The following is a 17,382-nucleotide window of genomic DNA, read 5'->3' on the forward strand; positions in this document are numbered from 1 at the left end:
TGGTGTTGCTGCTATTCTGGGCCTGGAGCTGAAATACAGCTGAGGCCTAGGTGTTACCTCCAGGAGGGAAAGGTTACCCTGGGAGTGAGGTCCTTGTTTTCCCAGTTTTGCTCTCTGCCAGGTACTTGGGACCTTCAGCCCTGGTGACAATCTGCATCTGGCTATAAACTGCTCAGCCATTGTGTTAAGCCATCTGTCTCAGCTTCCTAATCCCACTAGCCAAGGAACTAACTTCCTCCCCTCCTCCCTTTCCCCCTTCCTCCCTTCTTCCCTTCCCCCCTTCCCCCTTTCCTCCCTTCCAAGATTTTATGTTTTTGTTTTTAGAGAGAGGAGAAAGGAGGGAGAAAGAGAGGGAGAGAAACATCGATGTTTGAGAGAAGCATCGGTCCTATGAGAAAAACATCAATCTGTTTCCTCTCAAACACCTCTAACGAGGGACCTGGCCTGCAACCCAGGCATGTGACCTGACTAGGAGTCGAACCAGTGACCTTTTGGTTTGTAGGATGATGCCCAACTCAGTGAGCCACACCAGTCAGGGATTGCCAAGGAATTTTCCTAGCCTCTCACTGTCCTGTCTCAGTAGCACCCACATGCATGTGGAGTGACATGAACCACCTAGAAGGACCCAGGATGATGGTGTTTTTCCAGAAGTCCTTGTGATCTCATAAGGTATGGTGGCAGGGACCTAGGTGGGAGCCTGTGGTGATGGCAAGAAGTGCTCCAATTCTGGGTGTGTCACCAGGACTTGCATAAGAGGGGCAGAGAGACTGATGGAGGAAGAAAGGAAGACCATGTTTTTGGTGTGGCCCGCCTGGAGAATGGCAATGCTGCTTGCTGAGACAGAGAAGACTAGAGGCAGAGCAGGAGGGAATACGGAGCAGCATAGACAGCCCTAGAGAGTTGAGTGTGGCCTCTTCAAGGCCTGGGTTTTCTGCCGATTTCTTTTTTGACCATGCTCCTTATCAAAGGAGAATCTCCGAAAAGAGAGGAGAAGATGGTTTTGGAACCAGTACCTGGCTTTGAAGAATGGAGCCCATGTGAACATGGAGGTGCCCGTGTAGAGAGCACTGCGTCTGTTCCATGGTGGTCCTCAGGCTTTGCAGAGGTGCCCGTGGTCCCTGTACCTGTGGTGTCGCCATTAAAAATGCAGGAGTAGTCTGAGGTTTGGGGAAGGGTGTTTGACATTTCACTGGTTACTTCTGGGGGTATTTGTGATCTGGTTCCGTCCAGACCCCTTTCTCATCCTATGGGGATGCCTCCCTTTTTCTTGTTCTGTTTGAACCTAGGACCTACTCCATGTCTCCTCACCCTGGAATCACCACTGACCTATGTCACCTGGGCCTTCCAGTGGGCGAGGTGGCCACAGCTAGGAGAGGGGCAGAGAAGGTGTGCCTGCATCTGGTCAGATAACACTTTGAGGAGAAATATTCAGTCGTTTTGGTGGCACAACAGATCATAAAGTGTTTGGTTTGTTTACTTTCCAAAATTACTATTTTATAACAATTGTACTCTTTGTTTAGAACAAAATAAAACAGTTTCTGCATAATAAAAGCTTTTAATGCTAACTTCTTACTTTAAAAACTATTACAGTGGGGAAAAATGAAATGAAGTTGCATTTCTTTATGGTGATGGAGAAAAAAGTCCAAACCTAAACTGGGCCCGGCAGACAATTGTAAGAACAGTAAGCTCCATCTGTATCTAATTGCAGTTTGAGACCCAGTTAATCAAAACAAGTTGCATTTCCAAAAGGGAGTGGGGAGTGAACTTTGTGCACTTCCAGAGAATTTTCACATTATGGTTAGTATCACGGTCAGATGGCAGATTTTTTAAAGTTTGGGATAAAGTCTGTTTTAGGCAACTGCCTCCCTGAAAGCTCCCGAGAGCCTGGCCAGCCGCAGAGCCATGGGCCAGTGCAGAAGGTAAATCGAGTGCCTCTGAGCCCCCAAGGCCCTCATCCAGTGTGTGTTCTCTTTAAAACAGGCGTGAGCGCATGTGTGCATGCACGCACGCACACGCCATCATGGATGACTTGGTTTCCTACCCCCTGGCCAGGGAGGAGCACTGTATTTCAGCTGACAACAGTGTTGAAAACTGAACCCAATTGCGGGTGAAGAAAGTGAAGCTGTCGTAAAGCACAAATACAATGATGCAGAAGGAGCAGCAAGTCGAGTGCATTCCATGTTGACCCAGCAGCCCGCATGCACAAGAGAGAAGGCACCTGGTGTACAGTCACATGCAGAGTTGTGTTCATCTTCTTCCCCTTACTGTAGAGAGAAAGGGGGCCCAGGATCCTGTCAGAGCATGCGAGTCCGGGACAGGTCTGATCCGGCTCATGGGTCTCTTGCTGAGAATAGTTGTGAAAGTCAGGGAAGAATGTCATATATTTTAGGACAAGTTCCTTCCAGTGTGGTTTGCTTTTTAAAAATTGCTGGCCAAGTGATAGCTCACTGGCTAGAAGCCGCTGTCAGGGATTTCCCAACTGGAATATCTCTCCCAAGGTATGAAGGGCAGCCCTATTGATATGCCATCCCTTATCATTTATTCCCATCTTATCTCAGAGGGGTCAGAGGGGTTTGAGGGATCTGTATCTCTGTGATGCTTCAGTACCTTCAGTGATCTGTTTGGTGCCTTCGCGAAGGAGCACACTCAGGTCCCAGGGGACATCCAGGTAGGGGCTGGCTCTGGAAACAGTGCCCACAGGTAGCATAACCCTTGGACATCATTGTGATATCCAGACCCATAGGGGGAACATCCCAGGGAGGGCCCATGACCAGAATATCTGCAGTTTGCTAAGTACTGGCTTTAGGCCACAAAGGCTAGTGAGGATTCTCATCCGTTTCATAGATCCCCAGTCTGGGGCTTCAGAGGGTCCAGGGTCCAGTGCAGTTTTTAGCTCCTGCATGGCAGAGCCAGCACTGGAGCCATCCTCCCCTCCCATTCACTGCTCATCAGGTGGAGATGGTTGGCTGGTACCTCACATTCCCAGCCCCCTACTCAATTTGGAGTCTGGGACTGCTGTCTCCTGCCCTTGGGGCATGGGCAACACTTTATGACTTCCAAGAATGTGTTGGCAACTCCCCTCTCTCCCATGCCTGGTTACCCCAAGCCAGTTGTTTGGGGTAACATTTCTTTTGGATGTTGATTAGAGCCCATTGACCTTCTCAGTTGAATGGCCCAGAATGAAATGAGCCCCTTCTGCGTAGAGAGAGCCACTTGAGGGGGGTTTATTTATGAAAGACGTGTGTGGCTTGTTTGCTTCCTCTGATGTCCTGACCCCTGATCACACACCTCTCATGCATGGCAACATTTCCTCATGTTTTACAAATGACTTGCTAATCAGAGCATCTAGGCAGCTGTCACTTTTAACAAATAAAATGTATTTTTTTAAGGCATGGCTTAGTTTCTGCTGTGAGGGAGTTACCTCATATTGTTTAGAATTCACATTCTGGTGGTTAATGTCAGCTTTCCTAAAGTGGAGTATTAGGAATTCACACATAGTATTTTGTTGATTGTTAGAAATTAAGTATAAATTTTGGGGGGACTGACTTTTGGAATGATAGTACAATATTAGGAGCTCTGAGAGCTGTTGGTTTCTCAGCAAAAACAACAGTTGGTGAAAATTATTTTAAGAGAGCAATCAATTAAAATATTGAGATAATTGTCCTAAGCATAAACTGCAAATGAAGAAACGTCTATTCAGGAAAATCTACATTTCAGTAACTACAGCAAGAGTCTGTGGCACTTGAGTCATGACCCACCCTTTCCCACCCAGTTCAGCAGGATGGAAGCTCTACTCCTGCTGGGTGTGGCCTGGAAGACGTAGCCCCCTGTGCCCAAGTTTCCATCAAGGCTGCAGTATCTCCCTGCAAGGGGAAAGCTGCCAGCATTTCTCCTTCCCCTCAAGCTCCATATAATAGACACTAAATTCTAGGAAAATATAGTCAGCCCCTACTCATGGGCTGGAGGCCCTACACCAAGCCGAGACTACTGGGGCCCCAGCTGTCCTCTGTCATCCCAGTTTGCTCATAGGGTAGAGGTTCGGTTTTAGAAAAGTCAAGCCAAAGAAGAGCAAGGCTACTGCCATCACCCAGCACTCTCATCATAAAGTGGGGGTGTCCTCTGAGGGAGGTGGGCCATTGTCTTTGGTCTCAGCTCCAGAGTAGTGATTCAGAGATTTGGCCAAGGAGGGGAGGTAGGCCATAAGAACAGAAAGTTCCGAGGTACTGAATTTATTCATAATGAGTGTGGGGATGATTAAACCTAAGGATGCTCTCAAAAACAAGGAGATTTTGGTGGTAAGCAGCCAACAAGAGCCCGTAGCTCCATGAGAGCAATAGTTGAAACTTTAGGCTAGAGACAGCCTGGGAAAGAGACAACTAAGGAGAGCCCTCCTGGGGTTGGAAAAAACCTTAAACATTGACCTCAAAAATTATCTTTGCAGAAAAGCCTAAATTTGATTAGATCAGGCTTCTCAGCAGTTGATGTCCCAGGACATTGTCAGAACCCATAGAGCAACCTACCAGTAATTCATGGAGCCTAACAGCTGGGTGTGATAATATAAGAGGCAGGTAGCCTAAGAGGGAGGAGAAAAAGAGCCCTAACAAATGCATTATCACCCCAGGGAGGCTACACACACCCAAGGCAGTGCTCTCTGGGGAGCAGTGTCAGAAGCTGCATGCTGTGGGTGAGTGAGGGGTGGGGAAGGTAGACTTCACTAAACTAGTCTAGCTAACTCATTGAAACAATGGGCAAAGACAAGCTCAAGGGGGGAGGTGAGTATTCAGAATTGCTACCATATGTTATTGAAAAGGTCCAAGTTTCACCATAAAAGGATAAGACATGCAAAGAAATAGAAAAATGTGATGGAGGTGGGAGAGGAAGCAATAGAAGGTGCCCGAGAGAAGGCCCAGATGTCGGATTTACCAGATACAGACTTTAAAGCAGCCATTATAAATACAACATGAGTTTGTATTTATAGGACATTATAGAACTCACAGGTTTGAGCTGCACAGGTCTATTGATATGTGGATTTTTTTCAGTAAATAGTGTGGTCGGCCCTTGGTATCTGCCAGTCTCATGTCTTTGGATTCAACCAACTGCAACTGATAGTATTTTCACATCCTGAATCATGATTTTCCAATTGTGAATTCCCAGCTGCAGGTTGAAAATACTGTTTTCCATCCATAGTTGGTTGAATCTGCAGATGCAAATAGCCAGCTATAGAGTTAACAGTTACACCAGATTTTCAACTGTGTGTGTGTGGGTTGGTGATCCTAATCCATACATTGTTCAATGGTCAACTATATATTCAAATAACTAAAGGAAATCATGCTTAAAAAAATAAAGACAAGGATGGTGACAATGTCTAATCAGAGTATCAATAAAGAGACAGAAAGTAAAAATAAACCAAGTGGAAATTCTGAAGTTGAAAAGTAAAATAACTGGAGGGTTATGACAATAGATGTTAACTAGCAGAGGACAGGATCACTAAACTTAAAGATGGAGTGATAGAGATTGTGCAGAAATGAGGGGACGGAGAAGATGAGCAGAGCCCCAGAGAAGTGTGGGATACCATTAAGCACACGAGTATACACATAATACAAATACTAGAGGAAGAGAGAGAGAAAGGAGCAGAAAAATATTAGAAGAAATAATGGCTAAAAACTTACCAGATTTGATGAAAAACAATGTACACATCCAAGAAACACAATAAACTCCAAATAGTATAACCACAAAAAAGTTCATATCCAGGCCCATCATAGTAAAAAATGTTGAATGACAAAGATAAAGAGAAAATGTTGAAAGCAGCAAAAGAAATATGACTCTGATTGTACCAGGGAGTTGCAGTAGGATTAACAGTGGACGTCTCATTAGGAATAGTGGGGACCAGGAGGTGGCAGGATAGAATGGTCAACGTCCTGAAAGAAAAACAAACCATCAACCAAGGATCTCATATCCAGCAGAACTGCATATGAGATCCAGTTTTGAGATCATAAATGAAGGCAAAATAAAGGCATTCAAAAATTTAAAAAAGAAAACACAAAATCGGGTTTGCTGTCAGCAGGGCTGTGTTACAAGAAATATAAAGGAAGTTCTTAAGGCTGAAAGCAAATGACCACAGGTGGTAATTCAAATCCGTATGAGAAGACAGTGGCAGTAAAGATTATTGTGTTATTATAAAAGACAGTGTAAGTGCATATTTCTCCTCCTTTCTTAAGTGATTTAAAAATTAATTTTGTAAAATAACATATATACCAGCACACCTCATTTCATTTTGCTTCACAGATACTGCGTTTTCATCAATATCAATGCAAGACTCTCCACAGCAGAGCAAAAAAAAAATTATGAGTCGCTGAAGGCTCAGTTGATGATCAGCATTTTTAGAAATAAAGTATTTTTGATTAAGATATATACATGGTTTTAAAAAGCCATAATGCAATCACACACTTAATAGAACACAGTATAGTGTAGGCATAACTTTTATGTGCACTGGGAAACCAGAAAGTTCATGTGACTCACTTCATGGTCATATTTGCTTTAATGTGGTGGTCTTAAACTAAGCCTGCAATATCTGGGGTATATCTGTATATAGTTATATTGTTGGGTCTATAACATTTAGAAAAGCAGTGTATTTGACAACAGCATAAAGGAGGCAAATGAGAGAAAAGCTGTATTGGAGTAAAGAAATGACGTTGCATTAGGTAACTTGAATCCATGGGAAATAATGAAGAGAATCAGAAATGGTAATAAGAAGGTTAATATAACAGTCTATACAAATAATAAATAAAAAATAAAAGACCAAACCCCCCCCAATCTGTACAAATATATATGTGCTTTCTTTCCTTCTTTCATCTTCTTTAAAAACATGTTGTTATGTGTAGTGGTAATAACATTTTTTTAGTTTTTAGTGTATAAAGATGTAATATGTATAAAAATAATTGAACAAAAAGGAGGAAGACAGACTAGAACTAAACAGGAGTAATTTTCTATACATCACTACCATTGAAAGCGTGTGTGTAAAGGAATGAAAGTTTACAATAGAAAGTAATGCTGTTAACTCAAAGGAAAGCAGTAAATGAGGAAGACGAACAAAGAAGACTGGGCTATGTCCTTGCCACCTGCAAAATGTTTTTTATTATTAAAATAAAGGGTGTAAATGAAATATTAGAGTGTGACCATTCATGAAAATAAATTTCATCAGCCTTTTCTGGATAGAGCCCTTAGCTGTCTCGGGCTTAAAAGGATTCTGGGCCTTCTTGTCAAAGGCGTTTTTCAGATGTTATACTTGGAGCATGTACAGGTCTGGCCTGGAGGTAGTGATGATAACTGGAGTAGCACTGGAGTGAGGGAGAAGCTCAGTGCAGGGAGCTTACAATCTGTAGTTGGGGTGTTCTGCCTCTGCTACTGTCTGCATTGTGACCTTGAGCTGGTCACTTTTCTGTGTCTGACACTGGGTGTCCAATGTTGCAAGGTCGCCCTGAGTACTCTGAGATAATGACTGGGAAGCTCTTGACCACGGCTCTTGCTGCCTCCTCCCAACAAGTGAGATATGGGGAAGGGAGAGAGGGCATTCAAGGTTCTGTGCTTCAGTGGAGGGCACTGCACCCTCTGCAAGCAGAAGGCAGGGCTGCTTTACTACCTGTTATTCTTAACCTCCCACTGGCAGCACCCACCCACTCAGATGCTGGACTTGTCCCATTAGAGATGCCAGCTGCAATCTGTAAGGCGTGTTATGGGCTGAATTGTGCCACTCCCCTCAATTCATATCCTGAAGTCTTAACCCCCAGTGTTGGTGTATTTGGAGACAGCATCTCTACAGAGGTAATTAAGGTTAAATGAGGTCATTAGAGCGGGGCCCTAATCTAATGAGACTGGTGCCTTTATAAGAAAAGACACCAGGGAAGATGCCCAGAAAAAAGGCCAATTCGAAGACAAGCAGGAGTGTGGCCACTGCCTGCCAAGGAGAGAGACCCAGGAGAAACGCAACTTGCCAGCATTTTGATCTTGGACTCCCAGTCTCCAGAACTGTGATAAAATAGATTTCTGTTGTGTAAGCCCCTTGTCTGTGGTGTTTTGTGATGGCAGCCTGTGCAGATTCATACACATGTCTGATTGGAATCTGCATGTTCTGTCTCAATACCCACCAGCACGACTCCAGGTTCTGTCCACTGAGGAGCTGGGAAAGCAGCCCCGCTCCGAATCATGCAAGTGCAAGTGTGCAAGATAGTTACACTTACAAAGGTTGTTTTGGAGACTGTCCTCTCTCTGCTGTCCTTCTGACCTGTTTAGTGACCAGCCTGGTGACAGAGCCATTCGATTGGCTGTGTTACCCTGTGTGCAGGGCTTTGGGTTTGACTAGTAAGCGACGACCCGTTAGAGAAGGATCCCATGGCAGCAGTTAGCTGAGAAATGCCAGATTGGCCCTGGATTTAGATCCCCTCCTATGTTTTCCCCTAAAACAGTGGTGGCACATGATCACATGGTATTTTTAGAACTGCTTTGCAGTTTTCTCTGTTCAAACTTTTCCTCAGTTGGGTGTATGGTTTAACATTCTCAGTCTTTTAAAGATCTACAGGGTGCTATATTTATTTGACTTCATCTGAGATTTCAAGGCTTTTCAGAATGTTGCTCCAAGAAATCTGATGAATGTAGAACTCTAGAATTTATGCCTTAAAAGGCTTACCTGCTGATCAATTGGTGGACTTTCTTATGACTTACCTCCCACTTTTTCTTCTGGATCCTGTAGGGCAGGGCAGCTAAAACACTGCCTCCCCTTTGGAATTAATGTCTGGAAGTCTTTTTTTTTTAAATGAACTTTATTTTTCAGAGCAGTTATACACTTACAGCAAAACTGAGCAGAAAGCACGGAGTTCCCATATACCCTAGCTCCCCATACAGTGAGGATTTTGATTGTGTCTTTTTGGGGCAGTAGTAAGTTTCTCAGGTGGAGCAGGTGGAGGGTGTGTGTGTCAGATGACCCCCCTCAGGCTGTGGCTCATTCCTGGCTTTGGGCCTGACACCCAGCACTTTGTCCTGGTGTCTAACATGGCTCTGTGGAGCCACAGGAGATGTCATTGGCAGGCCCAGACCTAACTCCTGCACAAGATGCCCTCTGCTTACAACTTAAGGCTATATCATTTCTAGAAAAAAATGTGTTATTTAAAGATTTAAATTCTTACTCCTATCTTTGCAAAGCATTTTTGCCTTTGTATCTCACTTGACCTTGGAAGGCCTAGTGTCATTTAAGTTTACCATAGTAACTTGGGGTCTGCAGAGCCTTCACACAGGGGCTTTCTTAATTGAGATTTGCAGCAAGCCTCTAGGACAGGAATGTCTCCCCCACAGAGTCATAGTGACCGTGAGCTCAGAGTCAGGCCTCCCGGCAGCAAACAGTGAGCGGGTGGTGGCTGGGGTGGAGGCTGGTGCTCCCGGCCCTCAGCTGCAGGGGCGCGTCTGCCACGGGGGAGGTAGATGTGAGCCTTGAGTCTGAACAAATTTCTTTCTTTTTTTTTTAATTTTTAAAAGATTTTATTTACTTATTTAATTTATTTATTTATTAATTTTTTTAGAGAGGGAAGGGGGGGAGAAAGAGAGAGAGAAACATGAATGTGTGGTTGCTGGGGGCCGTGGCTTGCAACCCAGGCATGTGCCCTGACTGGGAATTGAACCTGCGATGCTTTGGTTCGCAGCCTGTGCTCAGTCCACTGAGCTACACCAACCAGGGCATGAACAAATTTCTTTATGTAAGTACTTAAGTATTTGTTCAAAATATTAAATGTAGTAAATTTAAGTTAAAATTTTATTTAAAGAAAAGTCCATGAACAACAGTGTAAGGTTGTAGTAGAAGTCGTGACCCCCAAGTGCCTGCCATTCGAGAAGCGCTGCAGTGTCTGTGCTGTGCCTGCGAGGTGACCGGAGTGGCAGACAGAGTCCTGCTGTCTGTCTGTCCCAGCCTCGCTGGTTTTCCACAGAATGACTGAGGGTGAGGCATCCTCTTTCTCTGAACCTGATGTCACAGAGATGAGGTCCAGTGATTTACCTGTGACTGGAATGGGCTTTGTTGTGAGGAGCAAATGACAGAGCAGAAATACGATTCACTCTTTTTGGGCACTCCACCAGTATAGGACAGGAGATCGGGGGTAAGGGGCGGGGAGGAGGGGGCCACGTGTGGCAGACAGGGGGTGACTGAAGTGCCCAGAGTCTGTGATTTGCCTGAGATCTGATAGCGGAATAAAAATTTGAACCAGACCAAGAGCACAAGGGCTTGACTACCATCATTATGTTTCCGTGACATTTCTCTGCTCTCATTGGTGACTGACGGGTGGCCTTCCCATCAGTGTCCCGCCTGCCCCAAGGAGGCGGGGCCTGAGGTGGCTTGCTGTGTGCTAGCTTCCAGTGCTTAGTGCTTCTACCACTTTCTCCTGGTGGGAGATGGGAGAGGTTCTAAAAAATCAATTTTTAAGGCAATTTTTCCTGATCTCTTTATTACCCAATTTCTAAGAATATTAAAAAAAATGTGAAAGCACAGTAGAGATTTTAATTAGTTTTCACTGTCCCTGCTTGTGGTGGCAGTAATTTTAACCTACGCTATGTGACAGGGAGATACTTTATAGGATCTCTGTTCTCAGCAGTTCTCTACATTTCACAACTCAGCTGTGAACTTTGGAGAAAAATAATGACAAAAGTACCTCCTGACATTTTTCTTATTGTTGCCCAGATATCTGATTGTTAACCTTCTTCTAAACAAAAGCAGAAGCAGCCTAGGAATCTCTGTGGCACAAGGTCACAGTGAAACAGGGAAGCTGGCTCAGAGGGCTGAGCAGTCTCTCTACTGCACAGCTGAGGGAGAGGTTGCCTGAAGGGCCACTTAGCGGCGAAGGGTGGCCCTGGGGTGAGGTGTTCGCCAGTAGACCTGAAGTTTCCAGGCCTCTTCACTTACCAAGTGGTCTTAGTTCCTTTTGTGGTGGTTGATTTGGGGTTTTGTTTTGTTTTTTAAAACATACATATTTAACTTTATCATTGTCATTTAAAGCATGATTAAAAAAAACACAAAAAGACATTTTTAAGAGTTCTGTATCACTGGAATTTAAACACTAGAAATAAATAATGATAGTTTTGTTGCTGTAAGTTATATACATTAAAATCAAACAATTGGAGTTTTTTTCAATATGGAAGTTATACAAATGAAATAAATGGTAAAAGGACCTTATAGCAATATTTTGTTATTGTGGATTATCAGTTACTTTAGGAATAAACAAAGATGCTGAGTATTCAGACTTCTTTTGCTGTGTTTCATATTTACCTATATTCTGAGTCAAGCTGCTTGATGCAAAGGTCTGATTTAGGAAGGCATTTCGTGTTAAGGAAAAGTTTTCCCATCTACTGTTACCACTTTCGAAGGAACTGACATTACAGTGCTGATGTAATTTGTCAGCTCCCTTTGAACAGTGCACAAAACTTTACATCTATGCAAAGTTAAACAGGTGCCAAAAAATGGGACAGTTATGCACAGTTCAGGAAAAACTTTTCCCCATCTAAAAATTAATCAATGAGGTAAAACATGGAGTATAGTTGACTTGCTTCCAGGAAACACACATGGAAGAATTACGTTGTTATTCTTATCTTCCTCAAGGACAGGGATTTTGTAGGCAACCCACCGTGCTGTTTACTTTGTGGGCTGTAGTAGTGAAGGAACGCAGAAAGATGTGCTCAGAACTGGTAATGAACTGTGGTCCCGACTCTTCCCACTTTTCAGGTACGACCAAATCTTTGTATGATCGGCAGATCAAATAAATGAGAAACTTCCAATAGTGGCAGAAATGTCATTGTAGCTGTGATCTGTCTGATCACTGAGTGGATTTCACTTGGGCAGCTTTCTGAGACTTTTGTCTGGGTGTGCTGTCATCTTTGGCAGTCCTGGCACACTTAGTATCAAAAGTGCCATCTTTCAAGGACCTCCCCACTTCTAGCATTTGAGATGACTACCTCGAGTTTCTGAACTGAACGCTTGTATAACCAGTCTTATAGCTGTTCCACCGCATTAGTTAGGTATTTCATAAGGTCCTGATCAGTAGTTACAAGCAAGGTGAGTCCATATTTCTGCACTTGAGTAAAAGTTTCAGAAAGATACATGCTATGCTGATATAAAATGCTGTTGATGCCAAATGAGAAGAACCGGGCCAGGGTCTCGGTGTCCCCCAGCAAGGTGATGCCCTGCTCCCAGGAGGGCTGCCACGCCGTGGCCTGGCCCATGGCTGCAGAGCCCACTTACCATGGAGGTGACTGCAGGGCTCTGCAGCAGCTTCCTGCCACTGGTTTCAAAGTAATCTGGCTTCTGTATTTTTATTTGCAGAGCTGTACAGTACTTACTTCAGAAATAGTGCATGTCCTGACTTGAGGTTTAGCTGTGCTGGTGGCCTTTGGAACCGCCTGGAGACCTGGCAGGACAAGGGAGTTAGCTATCCCTTATGTGTGTGTTGGTCATAGATGTGGCCCGTCTGGTTTATGGCAGTGCCATCTTGGCCCAACTTTACCAGGCCTGACCAGGTTTGTACCAAGAGAGTAAGAGGTTCATCAAAACCTCAGTAGAGAGTTTGGGAGAGTATCAAGACTTTTCTGATTCGTTTGAATGATTAAGATCCCAGAGATTTCTTCATTGCCTACTAGCTGAAGTGCACTCTATGGTCTGGTATTAGTGATTCCCGGAATTGGCCCGGACCTGGCTCTTCAGACCGTTCTTTCTGTCCCTTAGAAGACTGACTGGGCCGCCCAGTTTCTGGAGTTCATTGTTGTGCCTCTGCCTTTTGGAGTCAGATCTGGTTGCTTGGCATCAGAGTCGCATCTGGCTGGATTTAAGGTTTCTTCTCCTCCCCTCCCCCCAGCTTCGAGCATGTGCTTTATTTTGACTTGGGGTTGTCTTGTCTGAATGTCTCATCCCATTGTTATACTTTTGGGTCCTTGCAGGCAAGGGCCACTTTGGACTCACCTGTGTGTGACCTCTAAGTGCCTGGTTTGTTGCCAGTTGAACAAATGAATGAGTAGCTCCCTGGATTGCTGGCTCCCATGAGCACTCCTGTGAGAGGTAGCATGGTGCAGGTCTTCCGGCCAGGGAAGGTCCTGAGGACAGACACACTCCCAGCACCACTCTCCATCCTCTGCACCCCCCACCCACCTTCCCTCCCCTGTTGGCCTGATCTTCCCCAGTGGCTTTGTGAAATTGCTTTTTGGGGGTTTTCATCATTCTTATCACCACCAGCTTTGCAATGAGAGCTGTGGCCAGGCTCCCGTGGCAGCAGCCCTGGAAGGCCTCCCATGAGGGTACTCTTTGCCCTGGCCTGCAGGATGCTGCCGGCCTTCCTTGCGGAGGGCTGGGGGTGGGGGTGGCTGGGAAAGGGAGGGTCTGACTGGTGGTGGTCGGAGCCAGGGGACACTCCCCACCTCTCCCCTCTCCTCCCCGGGGAGGGAGCCTGCCTCCTGCAGCTTTGGCCGTGTCCTCTCCTCCGTGCACACACGCACAGGTGAAATATGGGAAAGAAAGGACTGTCTCTTGTGCCAGACTCTCTTCCTAACTGGGCGGCCAAAGGGCTGGTCTCTCAGTCACATGACACTGTCTGAGAGGAAAAAAAAACAAGGCAACACAACAACTGAAAAAACACCAGATAACTGCACAGCGTGACCGAGTAGCTGAAGCTCTACACTCCTGTCTTCTGAGAGGTCTCGTGTCAGAATCAGACCACCTGAGTTCTGTTTCTACATGAGCATCTGGAGCACTGTACGCCTTTCAGAGTCTTCTCCGCGTGACCCACCCAACAGTGACTGGTTCAAACAGGACCCTTTTTGCAGGTACCATACCACTTAGCCAAAGATTTATATATGATAAACAACTTGCAAAATGCGTGATCTGCTTTGTGTTTCCAAGACAATGTTAAGAACCGAGAATTCTCTCCCTGACTTTGGTTTGTTGTTGTGGTTGTCCCTGGTCTTCTGTCTTCCTGCCTTGTTCCAGAAACAACTCCGTCTTCCCAGCATGTCATTGATCTGTGGTCGTGGCCTTGCATTTACAGCCCTTGATGGAATTGTGTTGCTACTCAGAAAATTTCATATTCTCCCATGAAGCTGTTGACGGGTGAGACCTGGTTCTTCTTGTTGACACATGTAAAGAATTACATATCAGCAAACCTAATAGTATGTAATCAGTTTATTAGTGGTCCACTTCCATGGAAGAGAACAGGACTGGGTAGAGTAGGGGGTGAAAGGGAAAGTTTCAGGGCAAAGCAGGGTGAGAAAAGCAAGAGAGGCTGGAGACCAGGGTGGCAAGTCCCTGGGCAGCCTAAGGCCAGTGGCCAGAGGCCCTGTGGCTCAAGGGCCAAGAGCTCCCTAAGCCCCGGAGACAGAGAGAGAGAGAGAGAGAGTCCTTTGTTCTCCAGACTTATATAGTTGGTAGGATAGGAGGAAAAAAGTCACATATTGATTAATGGGTAAATGTGGCACCGGCTTTCCTGGGGGTTTGCTAGCCCGAATTCTTATCTTGTTCTAGACCCCATTTGGGAAAGACCCCATCATCCTAATTGGTAAAAGGTGTTTCCTGGTGACCAGGGTGATAAATGCTGGCCAGTGACAGTATTGCAGTCTCAGAGCTCTTCCTATGCTGTCTCCTGCTTCATTTCCCCCTGAGAGACATGGTTCTCAAAAATTCTTTTTTGGGCTGCTGAAGGGTGAAGGTCCGTCTTCCGTAGCTGCTTCAGGCTTGGATGGGACAGTAGACCCTGCCTGTTGAGAACCATGAAACTCTCGCCCTATTCTATCTGGGAGTTGGTGAAGAATTTCTGAGACTGTCAGGGATGCTGTATGTTGGTCAGAGGAGGGGAAGGAAAGTGTCCTTCTATCGGCCCACGGTAGATGCCTGGAGCCTCCAGTTTCAGAGGTTGATAGTTGTTCGTAACAATCATTTGCAGCTTTAGAGCCTCTATTCTAGAAGAGATAAATTTAGTTATTAAGTTGATTATCATGGGTCTAAATAATAGTATCACTAGTATAATTAATAATGGTGCTACAAAGGGAAGAAGTAAAGACTAATGCCATGAATTTGAATCCCATAGAGAGGTTGAACTTTTGATCCTAGATGCAGACTCAAGGATGCTGTGGATGTTTTGCTGGACCTGCCCTGACTTATTAATGTAGAAGCAATACTCTTCTTTGAGGTAGAAACATGTTCTTCCTGCTGAGGCTGTGAGGAGGTCTAATGCCCTTCGATTTTGGAGAGCAACTCCAGCTAATGAATCCAGTTGCTCTGGGAGTGCTGCAAGCATTTCCCGTTTCAGTTAATGACTCAGCTGTTTCCTGTGATAGGTGGTGGTGGAGAGTCAGCATAAGCAAAGGGATTAAGGGGTAAAATAGAAAGTTACTTATCAGACTTAGGAGTAGTCCTGTGGAAGAGGAGCTTGGGGTCTTCTGCATATGCACCAGAGCAGGTGGTGTCATCCTGCTGTCTGAGTCGTCTTCTTTCTGAACAGGAAGTTGAGGTCTTTTACTGGCTCACAGGTGTATGTGGAGTCTGGATTTCTCTGCTGGTCTGAGGAATGATCTGGATCAACAGGAGCTGGCTTTATCCTAGAAATACGAACCTGACCATGCCCAGGAAAGAGCGGAGCTGCTGTTTGGTAGCAGGTGGTGTCAGCTCGGCAATTGCCTTTACTCTTTCTGGTGACAGCTGCCTAGATCCTGGAGTTAAGATGTATCCTAAATAGTTTACTTTCTGCTTTGCAATTTGGGCCTTTTTCTTAGAGACTCGATATCCCCGGCCCTCAAGGAAGTTCAGAGTTAGGATAGTGTTGCGATCTGAGGCTTCCTTCAAGGGGGTACAGATTAAGATATCATCTAAATATTGTAAGACTGCTGCTTCTTGCAGCTGTAAATCTCTTAGCTCCTTCTCCAACACTCTGTCGAATAGATGGGGGCTGTCCTCTAAAACCTTGCGGTAGCACTGTCCAGGTATATACTGTTGATGGGCCATTGTTTTGGGGTCTGTCCAATCAAATACAAAGAGGTACTGGGAATCTGGGTGGACAGGGATACAAAAGAATGCATCTTTTAAGTCTAAGACTGTATACCATTGAGTATAGTCCGGTACCTGGGTGAGGATAGTATATGCGTTGGCCACAAGGGGATGTAAAGGGACGACAGCCTCATTAATTAACCTTAAGTCTTGGACTAACCGGTACTCCCCTGTGGGCTTAAGAACGGGGAGGATGGGAGTATTGCAGGGGGATTGACAGGGTACCAGCTGCCCATGTATAATAAACTTCTCTATGATGGGCTGCAGACCCTCTAAAGCCTCCCGCTTGATGGGATATTGTTTCTTGAGGGGAAAAACTACCCCAGGCTTTAGGTGGATTTGGACTGGTTGGGCAGTGCTGGCCCTGCCAGGAACCCCAGAGTCCCAAACTAAAGGACCTACTTCTTGTAAAATCTGCTCTGGGATATTATTTTCTTTCTTGTCTTCACAAGCTAGAATAATTATAAGGACCTTATCTGGGACCTCCTGAAACTTCAAAATAGCTCCCAGTCTGGCCAAGAGGTCTCGTCCTAGCAATGGTATAGGGCATTGTGGAATAATCAGAAAAGAATGTTTAAAAATTTGGCTTTCAAATTGACAAGTGATAGGGGGTGTGTAAAAACAAGTCTTAGATTTTCCTTCGACCCCCATAATGCTTCTTGAGTTAGAAGAGAGAGGACCAGCATATGAAGTAAGGTCAGAGTAAGTGACCCCTATATCAACAAGAAAATTAATTTTCTTACCTGCCATGTCAAGAGTCACCTGAAGTTCTTGGTTGGAGATCGAGATGCTGGTGTAGGCTGGGGCCAACCTGCTCCCCGAGCACCTTCAGTCCTCAAGTGCTGCCATGGCCATAGGAGATGACCCCTTTCCACCCTGGGAATGGGGGCAGTCGCCTTCCAGTGCCAGGGATCAAGGTTTGTTCCTTTGCACTTGGGACATGGCCCTTGGGGTGGCTTAGTGCATTCTTTTGCCCATTGTCTAGGGCATTTGCACCTAAAGCACATTTGTTCCTTGTGCCCTCCACACCTTGGTGGCTTTCCCAGGTTACCTTGAGGTGGCTGGCTATAGCCAATGTTGCCGCTAAGAGCTAATGCAATTAGCTTGGCCTGTCTCTTTTCTAAATCTCGAATGATAAAGACTGAGAAGGCAACATCCATCAGTTGTGCCAAAGGGGATTGGGGCCCCATTTGTAATTTCTGAAGTTTCTTACGAATATCAGGGGCTAACTGGGTTATAAAGTGTTGCCCTATTAATACTGTCCCTCTGGAGATGATGGGTCTATATTATTGTATTTCTGAAAGGCCTTTACCAGTCTGTTGCGGAAG

The 17,382-nt window shown here is 45.2% G+C and overlaps 1 protein-coding gene and 1 pseudogene across 14 annotated transcripts in view; one reads left to right on the forward strand and one right to left on the reverse strand.

Annotated features, from left to right (window-relative positions):
• The window catches only part of INPP4A (inositol polyphosphate-4-phosphatase type I A), a 131,035-nt gene that overhangs the window by 38,850 nt on the left and 74,803 nt on the right, over positions 1–17,382 (forward strand). The gene's annotated exons all lie outside the window — the stretch shown is intronic.
• On the reverse strand, positions 11,546–12,252 carry LOC123811266 (annotated as a pseudogene).

This window comes from Phyllostomus hastatus, unplaced genomic scaffold (genome assembly GCF_019186645.2).
Source record: "Phyllostomus hastatus isolate PE091 unplaced genomic scaffold, TTU_PhHast_1.1 phas_scaffold_78, whole genome shotgun sequence".
Lineage (NCBI taxonomy): Eukaryota > Metazoa > Chordata > Mammalia > Chiroptera > Phyllostomidae > Phyllostomus > Phyllostomus hastatus.